The sequence below is a fragment of the Dipodomys merriami genome, unplaced genomic scaffold, assembly GCF_024711535.1.
Source record: "Dipodomys merriami isolate MVZ:Mamm:240054 unplaced genomic scaffold, mDipMer1.0.p SCAF_19, whole genome shotgun sequence".
NCBI classification, from domain to species: Eukaryota; Metazoa; Chordata; class Mammalia; order Rodentia; family Heteromyidae; genus Dipodomys; species Dipodomys merriami.
Genome location: NW_027203270.1, coordinates 25,542,954 through 25,555,008, shown reverse-complemented (window position 1 = coordinate 25,555,008; position 12,055 = coordinate 25,542,954). Strand labels below are relative to the sequence as shown.

At 48.5% G+C, this 12,055-nt stretch overlaps 1 long non-coding RNA gene across 1 annotated transcript; it reads right to left on the bottom strand.

The window, feature by feature from the left end:
* Positions 1–3,833: 3,833 nt before the first annotated feature.
* Positions 3,834–11,876, bottom strand: LOC138830964 (uncharacterized). Its single transcript, XR_011373093.1, has 3 exons — positions 11,708–11,876; positions 11,419–11,628; positions 3,834–4,204 (listed from the first exon to the last, which is right to left on the bottom strand). It is a non-coding gene; the product is annotated as an uncharacterized lncRNA (long non-coding RNA).
* Between the last annotated feature and the right edge of the window lie 179 nt (positions 11,877–12,055).

Here is a 12,055-nt window from a genome sequence, read left to right as displayed (position 1 = left end):
AGATGCAGAGGTAGGGTCGCCTGCAGATGCTGAGGTGTGCTCTCCTGCAGATGCAGAGGTGAGGTCTCCTGCATATGCTGAGGTGTGGTCTCCTGTATATGCAGTGTTGAGGTCTCCTGCAGATGCAGAGGTGAGGTCTCCTGCAGATGCAGAGGTGAGGTCTCCTGCAGATGCAGAGTTGAGGTCTCCTGCAGAAGCTGAGGTGAGGTCTCCTGCAGATGCAGAGGTGGGGTCTCCTGCAGATGCTGGGGTGGGGTCTCCTGCATAGTTTCAGATGTGACTGAACTAAGTGGAATAGTAGGTTGTGGAGTTAGAATTTCATGCTGAACTTGAAGAGGAAATGTCACTTGAGTAGTAGCTGTGGTCTTCTTCAGGGATGAAGAATTTTCAGCCTCTGTAGTGGATTCTGAGGTTGTGGAAAGGGGTAGGCCCATTGGTTGAGATGTGACCTTGTGTGTCATTAGAGTCCAGGTTGGAGTCTGACCTGTGATAGAAAATGGGGCTTGGGTTGTAGAATCCTTAGGTGGTGTTGAAAGGTCAGTTAAGGTCTCCTGTATGGTTGGAGAAAGTCCAACCTCCATATTTGATTCTGGAGTAAAAGTAATTTCTACATCAAACTGATGTGGAACCATGACTTCATTCAGATTGGGATGCTCAGACTGAATCTTATCTGGAGGTAGAAAGATTACCTCAGGTTGTTCTGGAGTTGTTTTCTTTGGAACTGAAGAACGTTCATGCTCTATGGTGGAGTCAGGGGTTAGTGTAACTTCCAGGTCAAATTGTTGAAATATCACATTGGGCATTGCTGAATGCTGAGTTTCATTCTGACTTGTGACGAGAACTGTCACCCCCTGATTTTCTTCAGATTGCCCCATCACCTCCGTAGTTGGCTTTATAGGTTGACTTGGGGCCTCATCTGTTGGAGGATGTTTATCTTCAAGAACAGCTTGTATAGTTACAGACAGTTGGATGTCTACAGGTTGAAGTATTACCCTAGGCCACTTTTTTAGGTCCTTAGAATGTTGGGCTGCAGTAGAGATTTCTGGAGTAATTGTGAGTTCCAGGTCCACAGGTTGAGATGTGACACTGGGCAATACTGGACCCTGAGTTACATCTTGATTGGGAGTGGGACCTGTCATCTCATAGTGCCCTGGAGGTTGCACCACCATCTCATGAGGCAGCACTGGAAGCTCAGTTGCATCTACATCCTGAACTGAAGGAAGTTCTATGTCCAGTGGAAGTACTGGCAAGGGTTCCACCTTCTCGGGGAGTTGTGCAGGCAGAGATGAAGCCATTATGGTAGTTGTAGAAGCATTTTGCTGCTTGTGAGAATTCGGAGTCTGCATTGTAGTCTCTTGATGCACTGAAGAAGAGCCTTGAGGAGGCTGGGAAGGGACACCATACTGGGTTGGAGAAAATGCAACTTGTTCATTAGTCTGTGGAGTTATGGTCAACTCCAGATCCACATGTTTCACTGTGGTTTTAGGCAACGTTGGTGAATTACGACCTTTGAACATCATTTCTAGATCTAAAGGTGAAAATTCCCAGCTATCTGAGAGTGGAGGAATATTATAGTCCATACTGGGTATTGGTGATGGAACTGGAAGTTCTGGCTGGATGGATGGAAGCTCAGTACTCTCAGAGGGCTTGGGGAGCAGAGTTGTGCTCTCTTGTTGGCTTGGAGAAGGTGCCTCAGGAAGCTCTTCAAGCCCTGGAGAGAGTGCTTGATAAATGGGAGATGGTTCAACAGTTGTAGGGGGTTTTGGCTGCAGGGTTGTGACCTCATTCTGGTCTTCCATGAGACCGGACTGTTCAGAGAACATTGAGGACTGGTCAGGGACCTCCTGTTGGGTTGTAATCTCATCATTCATCTCTGAGGGTTTAACGGTATTGTTCTGTAAAGGTGCAGGTGGAACTTCATGAAGTTCTGTAGATGGAACAATTTCATTAGGAAGCTCTGGAGGCTGAGGTGGTACTTCTCCCTCTGGAGGCCGGGTTGGAGGTATAACCTCTTCAGAGGTCTGTGTAGTCTCTGCTGTGGCTTCCTGTTGGTTGAAAGGCTTTTCATGTCCACTAGGTCCTGAAGCTGGAGCCTCTTCTTGGATTGATACAGGTATGGACACTTGAGAAGGCTCTGGTGGCCCAGCTGGGGACTCTTGCTGGGTTATAGGAAGTCCCATATCATTCCCTGGGACTGAGGGATAAGCTGGAGCCTCACTGGGGATTGGAGAACTCCCCCACTCAACTGTTGACTGTGGTGTTATGGTAATCACCACATCTGGAGGTCTGCTAGTCAAATTGTCCAAGTTTGAATACTGAGATTCATTTAGGCCTGGAGGTGAAACTGTCCACTCATGATGCTCAAAAGACTGAGCTGGTTGTTCCTGCTGGGTTACAGAAGATTCAACCTCCCCATTGTGCTCTAAAGCCTGAGCAGGGACTTCAGGCTGTATTTCAGAAGGCCGAATCTCCCCAAGAGACTCAGGTTGAGATGCATGCTCCTGCTCACTGAAAGCAGGTTCTGTCTCTTCTCTGTAACCTGCAGGACCAGCTGGAGCCTCATTGTGGGATAGAGGCGATTCAGTCTCCTCGGTAGGCATTGCAGTGATGGTCACTATTACATCTGGGGGCTTATCTGTAATATAGGAGACGTTGGCATGGTGAGCTTGGACCTCTCCTGGAGACTGAGCTGTTAGCTCATGGTTTGGGGGACTTGCCTCTATGCTTTCCATGGGGGCCTCTGGAGCTTGAACAGGAGCCTCCTGCTCACCTGGAGGTCTGACTCCCTCAAAAGGTTTTTCAGGCTGAGCTGGGGCTTCTAGATGGCTTTCAGAAGGGTCTCCAAGCTCTGGGAGCTCTGAAGGTTGAGCTGGCACCTCTTGTTGGGTAGATGACAGCTCTTCCTCCAGAGGTCTCCCTGGAGGATGGCCTGCAGTCTGTTGGTGACTGGGAGTGGTGAAGGTAATCTGCACATCTGCAGGTTGAACTGTGGCATCTGGCAGTGTTGAATGTTGAGGCTTTTTTTCCACTGATGGCACAACCTCATCGCTAACAAGCTGTTGACCTGGGTGCTCTTCCTGAGCTGCAGGAGACTGGAGCTTCTCAGGAGTCCTGGGGTTTTGAGTATGGGTCTGCAGGTGGACCTGAGCAGATTCATCTTGCTCAAGGGGTTCTAGAGGTTCATCTGCATCCTCTTTGGCTTTCTGAGCCACACTGTCAACATCAACCACCTTTAAACTTGAGTCTAGCTGAGATCCTGCCAGTCGATTTTGAGCTACTCTCAGCTCATGCTTTTGCCGCCTCCGCTCAAAGAAACTAAACCAAAAGGGATCCTTCATCCGCTCCTCAGGTGCAAGAACAAATGCTTTCCCTTGTGAATTCACAGTATGTTTTGGTATTTGCGGTGAGGGTTGCTCTGAAACCTCAGCTTGAGCAACATTTTCTCTGGTACTTTTGAGTGGATCTCGCTGAGATCCTGCCAATTGGCTTTTTTGATCTGGCTGAGATCCTGCCAATTGGCTTTTTTGATCTGGCTGAGATCCTGCCAATTGGCTTTTTGGATCTGGCTGAGATCCTGCCAATTGGCTTTTTGGATCTGGCTGAGTTCCTGCCAATTGGCTTTTTGGATCTGGCTGAGATCCTGCCAATTGGTTTTTTGGATCTGGCTGAGATCCTGCCAATTGGCTTTTTGGATCTGGCTGAGACCCTGCCAATTGGCTTTCTGGATCTGGCTGAGATCCTGCCAATTGGCTTTTTGGATCTGGCTGAGATCCTGCCAATTGGCTTTTTGGATCTAGCTGAGATTCTGCCAATTGGCTTTTTGCTGCTCTCAGCTCAAGCTTTTGCTGCCTCCGCTCATGGAAACTAACCCAAACTGGATCCTTCAGCCGCTCCTCGGGTGCAAGAACAAATGCTTTCCCTTGTGAATTCACAGTATGTTTTGGTATTTGAGGTGAGGGCTGATCTGAAGCCTCAGCAACAGCAACGTTCTCTGTGGTACTTTTGAGTGGATGAGGCAGAGGTTGGGCCTGGTTCTGATCCTCACCTAGCCCTGGCACCATCTGTGGGACTTTGTGCTCCAGATTTAACTTGCCTAGTGTGTCATGATGAGAAACAGTAAAATCATCGGAGCCAGGAGGTAGCAGTCTTGCAGAATCAGTATTGGTCTCAATTGGCTCCTGAGGCTCAGCAAACATCTGAGATCCTAGCAAATAAAATCATCACAGTTACGATGTGAGAAGAGGGTGAAGACCTGGACTCAGTAGGTCCATCAGTATAATAGTTAAGGTAGTACAGTGACAGACAGACAGACAGACAGACAGACACACACACACACACACACACACACACACAGAGTCCTTCTCCCCCCCCCCCTCCATTTCCCATTGGATCAGGGGAGGGTCCTAAGCCCTGAGGGACACTGCAGCCACACTTTCCCTCACCTGACTGCAACTTCTCCCCTCGCCTTCCCCACCTAAACCTAGTTTACAGCCATGTGGTCTCCATCTTGCTTGGCAGGGACAAGCAGTTTGGTAAAATTAACTTCTCTTGCTGCCTGAAAGCAGCAAAGGTGTTCTCCTTACCTGCTTATACCTAACATAAATGGTGCTGTGTGAATTTGGGAAGGTTTTAAAGTCAGGATAGGTGGGATTCCTCTCCATTTTGTTCCCCCCCCCTTTTTCTGTTTTTCTTTTCCTCTGAGGAATATTCCCCAGTTCATACTGCCCTTTTTCCCTCTAACTGAACTTCTGCAAGATGCCACACTAGACTTTTCACCAAAACCATTGCTGGCCTCCACATCCATGCTCACCACTTCTCCATTCCAGTGAGTGAAATGTGTCTAGGGGGCACTGGAGGATGTGGGACGCTGCTTCCATCCAGTAAGCTCTCCTTCACTCACCAGACTGGCTGCCTCCTGAGCTTTTTAAGCCCGAGCCGGGACACTCAGTCGGAATGCCTCTTGCATTTGCCATGAGGCCTGGTCAAAATATTCCCACACATACAGTTTTTGTCACTGCAATGGTAATGGTCAGAAGTCTTTACTTTCAGACTCTTCTTTGCTCTCTCCTTCTTAATTTTCTCCAACCTTTTGGCTTGTGCCTGCAAGAGTGTGACACAGGCTTGGTCCTGTGGACACCCCTCTAGGTTCCCTCTCAGAGGCTAGCCATTCTACGTTTGATTTTCAATCTTTCTCTCCCCTCCCCCTGGACTGGAGATCATTTAACTTGGTCCAATTTCAGTTAAAACTGGAGGGCAGAGACAGCTGAGAAAAGCCACTTCCTTATACACCACCTGTCTGAATCCTTCTTCAGGGGCACTAACCTGAAACCTCTCAAACTTGCAAAACAAGTTACCTGCTAAAAGTTCCTGCTGACCCCGGCCATATAAACCCTGCCACAACCAGATTCTGCTCCCTGGAGTATACCCCAACAAACTTTTCTTTTATTTATCTTTAACTCCTCCTGTGTGTTTTTTCCTCACTTAAAACCATAGATCTGGGGCTGGGAAGGTGGTTCAGTGGTAGAGTGCTTGCCTTGCATGCATGAGGTCCTGGGTTCAATTCCTCAGCACTACATAAGCAAAAAGAAAAAAAAGCCAGAAGTGGTCCTGTGGCTCAAGTGGTAGAGCGCTAGCCTTGAGCTGAATCGCTGAGGGACAGCGCCCAGGCCCAGAGTTCAGGACCCACGACCAGACCCCAAAAAAACAAAAAAACAAAACAAAACAAACCCCCAAAAATCCATTTATCTGGTGCGGAACCCAGGAAGATGGTACTGCTTCACTTCGCTCCAAGACAATCAACTGGCACTGCCCCTTCTCGGCCTCTCTCTTCCCTTGCTCCTCTCTTGAGACCTCCTCAATCAGGAGCACAGAACCTGCTGAGCTTACTTTGGGCTAAATAGCCACCTGGAAAGACCTCATGGCCTTTGCCTCTGTAAGCTGTGCATATGTTGTGGATGGCCACCTAGTGGCTTGGGATATCATTGCTATCTCTGTAAACCCACCTGAAGCCTCTACCTCTATCTCTCTCTTTCTCTCCCTCTCTCCTTTGTCTGACCCAGGACCTCAGCCTGGCCTTCTGTGCACCGACCACCTTTGAATTGGGTAAGTCCCTACCCTTTGTCTCAGGGTGTCCTGTCTTGCTTTCCAGGAACTCAGCTCCCCCAAAGTCAGGAGAGCTCATGCTGGAGTCTCCACCCCCCTCATGCCCACCCCCCGCCCTGGTCTTTGGTCTTGGTGCTGAGAATGATCATTGATACTTCGTCTTCTCTGTCACTCTTGTTTTTGGTAACTCTTTGGTTAATACAGGGATGCCTTCTTCAGCCTTAGTTTTACCCTGGTGCCTGGGCACCATGAGAAACCAAATTTCCAAATGAGACCCACACACTCCCTTGGGTTTCTTATTGGCTAACCTCAATTCTCTAGGCTGAAAACCTGATCTTAGACAAAGGAAATTAATCTTTCTCTGTAACTAGGAATGGCCTATGTACCAGCTCGATAACCTCGCTGGCCTCAAAATGGGGCTTTCCATTTCAATATACTAACCGATCTCTGCAATTTTGATGAACAACCGGTAAAGTAGACTGAAATTCCTTTCATCCAGGGATTCTTCTACTTATGCTCCCATCCCTCTCCCTTTGTTTCTCCTGCCCCCTATTCTCAACTCTTGCTCATGTAGCAAGATCCCTCCAAAACTCTCCCCCTCTCTCTTCCTCTCCTGACACTCTTTACTCTGTTTTCCTCCCCACACCTGTGGCCCATCCACCACCCTATGCGCCATCTGACCCCACCGGGCCAAGGGTCTAATATTTTCATCTGGCATGATCTCCCTGTTATACTTTCCACTGCTCTTACTATGGAGGAGCATGAGCCAGTTCGTCAGGCCTGTGCCAAAGGTTCATGAGAACGAGATCCACCTTAGAGATACAAACATGCCTGTGGGAACTGAGGCATCCCCAGCCAGGACCCTCATTGGCAATATCAGATAGATACAGCTGAGGGTTGCAATGGCTTAGACATAAAATGATTCAGAGCCTTTTGGCTGGATTATAGGCAGCCTCCCATAAGGTGATGAACTTTGTCAAATTGTGGAAAATTACTCAACTATGGGATGAGAACCCTGCTGCTTTTCTAGCTAGACTTCTAGCCCTGACTAAGTACACCTACGTGGACCCCACCTCTCTGCCTTGGGCCAGCTTTTTGGCCTCTCATTTTATTTCTCAGTCAGCCCCAGACATAAAGAAAACACTTTCAAAGGCTGAGGATGTCCTTCAAACACCAATGTGTGACCTGGTGAACATGGCCTTAAAATATTCCTTGCCCATAAGGAACAGGAAAAGACTGATAGGGAAGCCCACTCTCACCAAAAGGCGGCCTACCAAGCCCAAGCTCTGGTCACTGCCCTGAAGCCACGTACAACGCATGGCTCTGGAGAAAAGCGCCAACCACCTGGATCCTGCTTCAAATGTGGCCAGGAAGGGCACTGAGCAAGGCAATGCCCTAAACCCAGTCCTCCTCAGACACCATGACCACTGTGTGATCAGAAGGGACACTGGAAGCCTGACTGCCCCTCTACGCCTAGCCACGGGGGTACAGTCCTTCCCTCCCCTGACTTGCCACCTTTGGTCTTGGGCCTGGCCGCTGAATACTGAGGACACCCTGCTTTGCTGACCCTGATCATCTTCCTCCAGCCTAGGGTAACCATCCAGGTAGCGGGTAAGGCCATTTCCTTTTTGGACAATGATAAGGGGGCTACCTGTTTGGTCCTCCCTTCCTACTCGGGCCCCCCAATTCTTTCACAGGTCTCAGTTATGGGAGTTGAGGGACTTCCCTCCCAGCCACCAGCAAAGGGCCCTCTTACTTGCCTGAGGTACTAAGAGGAATGAGACCCAGCCCTGCTCTTAGCCTTAAAATCTAGCAAACTTCTCCACCCAAGCGGTGCCCTGAGGCAGTTCTGAAATTACCCAGTTCCACAAGCCAAAGGAAAAAATTGTAGCTACAAAGAAGCTCAAGAAATTGTAAAGAGGGTAGTAGAGAAAGCCTTGGGAACGGAATTCAAGGAATTGTAAAGAGGGTAGTTAAGAAATTCTTGGGAATGGAATTGGGGGAAATTTTGGTTTCCTCTGAATAAGAAAGTACTTGAAAAGGAAGGGATACCTAGTGTCAACTAACATTATAACACCCCTATTTTGCCTATCTGCAAACCGGGTGGCTCCTACCAATTAGTACAGGACCTTCATCTCATTAATGAGGCTGTGGTACCCATACACCCAGTAGTTCCCATGCCATCTACCTGCTTTTTCCATATTTCCTATGACTCATTTTTCTGTATTGAATCTTAAGGATGCTTTCTTTACCATACCCTTGGACCTGGCGTGTTGGATTCTGTTTGTCTTCACATTGGAGAATCCAAATACCTCTTAGACCAGTCAGCCGACCTGGACCGTGCCTTCCCAGGGTTTTAAAGGCAGTCCCCATTTTATTTTTACAGGTCGCAGATTTGACCGCTCAGTATTCCCTGTCAGGATACATTCTTCTCTAGGAGAAGGGTGGCACTGGGCTGGGAAGGTGGCTCAGTGGTAGAGTGCTTGCCTCCCGTGCATGAGGCCCTGGGTTCGATTCCTCAGTACCACATAAACAGAAAAAGCTGGAAGTGGTGCTGTGGCTCAAGTGGTAGAGCATTAGCCTTGAACTGAAGAACTGAGGGACAGTGCCCAGGTTCAGTGTTCAAGCCCCACAACTGACCAGAAAAAAAGTAGGGGGAGTAGCACAGATTTAGAACAGGCATGGATCTTTGTGGGAAATAAGTGGCCTTGCCTCTGGCCCAGGCTACAAACCCTTATCCAGCAGGTTCATTCCTTACTGCATATTGAGCCCAAAGGATTTTTTTTTAAAGACCCTCTTTTATCACCCTCAGCTTTCCAGAATAGTTGAGTCTGCCACTCAGGCACGTTTTTACATACTCCACCTCCACCCCTCAAAGGGGACTTTAGGCAAGCCTTTACAACCCATCAAATGTCGGGCTATTTAACTGGCCAAGACTGACACGTTGATGTCACCCATTTGCCACTCATAAAAGGAGGAGGTACCGTCTAGCCCTGGCAGACACCCTCACAGGGTGGGGTGAGGCCTCTTCCATTCCCAAAGAGACAGCAGGAGTTGTAACCCCATTTTTACTTTCAGAAATTATTCCTTGCTTTGGCCTTCTCCTCCTCCCTCCAATCTGATAATGGCCCAGCCTTTATTTCCTAAGTGGTTCAACAGGTTTCTTGGACATAGCCTGGTCTCAACTCGGGAATTTTCAGATAAACTCCAGGTGGCCATGGAATCCACCTCAGTATCTCTAGCCTCACTCCAGTGCCAGTTTCCCTCCCTGGCACAGGTTGCTCTTCAAAAGTGCCAACACGGAGACCTCCTAATGGCTGAAAAACGTGGGACCTGCCTATTCTTGCAGGAACAATGAATGTTATTACATTAATGAGTCGGGTTTGGTAGAACAAAGTATTGAGGCCCTAAGTAAGCTAAAAGAGGAGTTCAAACAGCAATCCAGGGGCCTATTCTGGACTGGTTCCATAGCCCCCATTACTTTTAATTTGTCTTTTCTTCAGGCCCATTAATTTTAATTTCCTTTTCTTTTTACTTGCCCCATGCATCTTGTGGTTCATCCAGAGCCACATCCAAGAAATGACCAGAGGGACAGTTAATCAGCTTCTTCTTCTCCACCCAAACACTCACCAGCCAACTACCCCTCCGGCATCCTAGATAACTGGCATACAGCCCCACGACGCCCCTGTCCAGCAGGAAGTAGCCAGATGACTATCGTCGCCCTATTACCAAACCAAAAATGCCAGAATGTCAGGCCACTGGAGGGTAGAGGCAGCCAAGAAAAGCTAAAACACTTCTGTATACACTACCTGTCCCAATCCTCTTTGGGGGCATGGGCCTGAAACTGCTCAAACTTGCAAAACAAGTTCAGTGCTAAAAGTTCCTGCTGATCCTGGCCATAGAAACCCTGCTACAATGAGACTTTGCGCCACCTCTCTGATCCTGAAGGGAGTTGGCCCGGGAGCATACCCAATTGTTCAGCATTACCTTCTCCTGCGTGTTCTTTCCTCGCCTGAAAGCTTACAAAAACTTTCATCATGTCCACTGAGTTGTTACAGATTTTCCTCCTTGCAGTATCTAGCCAGACCCACAGAGAAATAACTGTACAAGTAGGTGTTGGTCAATTCTTACCAGTTACAGATAAGCTCTGCTCATTTTTTCTGTGGGTCTCCTGTGCTTTAATAGGAAATCAAAGGGGGGTTTGTGGCAAAGATTTGTTGGCCAGCCGGGGCAGAAAAATTCCTCTGAGACTCCACCTCCCAACTAACCAGCAAAGAGCCAAGCCAGAGGCATGGCTCAAGAGACTCTAATGTCTAACCAGCCAAAGGCTGGAGGTGGCACTGTGACTCAAAGTGGAAGAGCGCTAGCCTCGAGCAGAAGTGCTCAGGGACAGCTTCCAGGCCTTGAGTTCAAAGCCTGTGAATGCCAACTGGGACAAGCTATCCCAGCAAAAGCACCAAGACCCCTGGGACGCCGCCAGTCCAGGAAATAAGGGAGAGGAGTGAGAGGAGATGATGTTGCATCAGCCACTTTGTGTCAGCCTTTCAAAATTAACCGGGAGCCGGGAGGTCCATAGAAATACACTTGCCCGTCTCAAATCCATACCTGTCTACCTTTTAACTAGACAGAAACTTATATTCTTTCCTTTGTTACCTTTTGTGTGCTCTCTAATTTTTTGCCCAGCCCCTGCCTCATGAAACTTCTTCCAGACTTCATCTCAGGATTATCATCAAGGGACAGCTGCTACCTGCTGCCTTCTTCCAGAAAGGACCACATCTCTGCCTTTTGCCCCAATGTCGACGCCCCCTTTCCAGCAGGAAGTAGACAGAATCTGTGCCCTGTTTCATCATTATCAAAAGGCTGGAATGTAAGGTTTGCCATGGGAAGGCGAGGCAGGCTCCTCCTCCCTCTTGGCTAAGTCTCTGCCCAGTGCTTGTGTCATCTAGGTAACTGGCACACCCGGAGGTCACATCCTGGGCTGATCCTGCCCCCCCACCAAACTCTCCATGGGACCAGGGGAGGGTCCCAGGCTCTGAGATCATATCTGCATCCACTATGGCCTCACCTCTCCCCTCCCTACTTAAATCCAGGTTAGACCTCAGCTGGCCCCTTCTTTTGGCCAGGTGGTCTTCACCTTGCATGGCCGGTGACAAGCACTTCTCTAAACTAAACTTCTCTTCCTGTCTGAAAGCACATGGTGTTCTCTTTAATGGCTACTTACTTAAACCTCCCTATGAGTATACATGGGTTTCAGAAAAGGTATTTCAAGTGTGAGGTGCTCTGAAGTCTCGGCTAGAGCAACATTCTACATGATACCTTTGAGTGGATGAGGCAGAGGACGGGCTTGGTTCTCACCAAGCACCGGCACCATCTGTGGGAGTCTGTGCTGCAGATTCATCTTGCCTGGCGTGGCTTGATGAGAAACAGTAACATCATCATAGCCAGGAGGTAGCTGTCTTGCAGAATCTGTGTTGGTCTGAGTTGGCTCCTGAGTTTCAGCAAACAGCTGAGATGGAGCAGATGACTCTACAAAGTCAAAATATCCCTTCTTAGATGAAAGTTCAGGTGGGATCCGTAAAGAGGATGAAGATACAGCCTTACTTACCTTCATCAGGATTTGATCTAGGGTAGAACTGATCCTGGGCCCAGTGTAGAATTGGCCTGGCCTGAAACAGCAGACACATCTGCAAAAGAAGCAGCAATTTTACTACAAAGATATGGGTTTGGGACATTGTGGGCAAAAGGGACATTGTAGGCAATAGGGATATGGTATGCTAAATCACTGCTAAAACATGGGAATAAAATACTAGTAGGTTTTTATCTAAGGGCCCTGAGTTTCCTGCCCCACCCCTGCTTTATGACATGTTTGCTTATGGCACTGACAGCTTTGTTCATAAAACAGAAAGGCTTAGGCTTGCAGCTGCCAGGGACTGGATCTCCTCTTCCTGAGAGC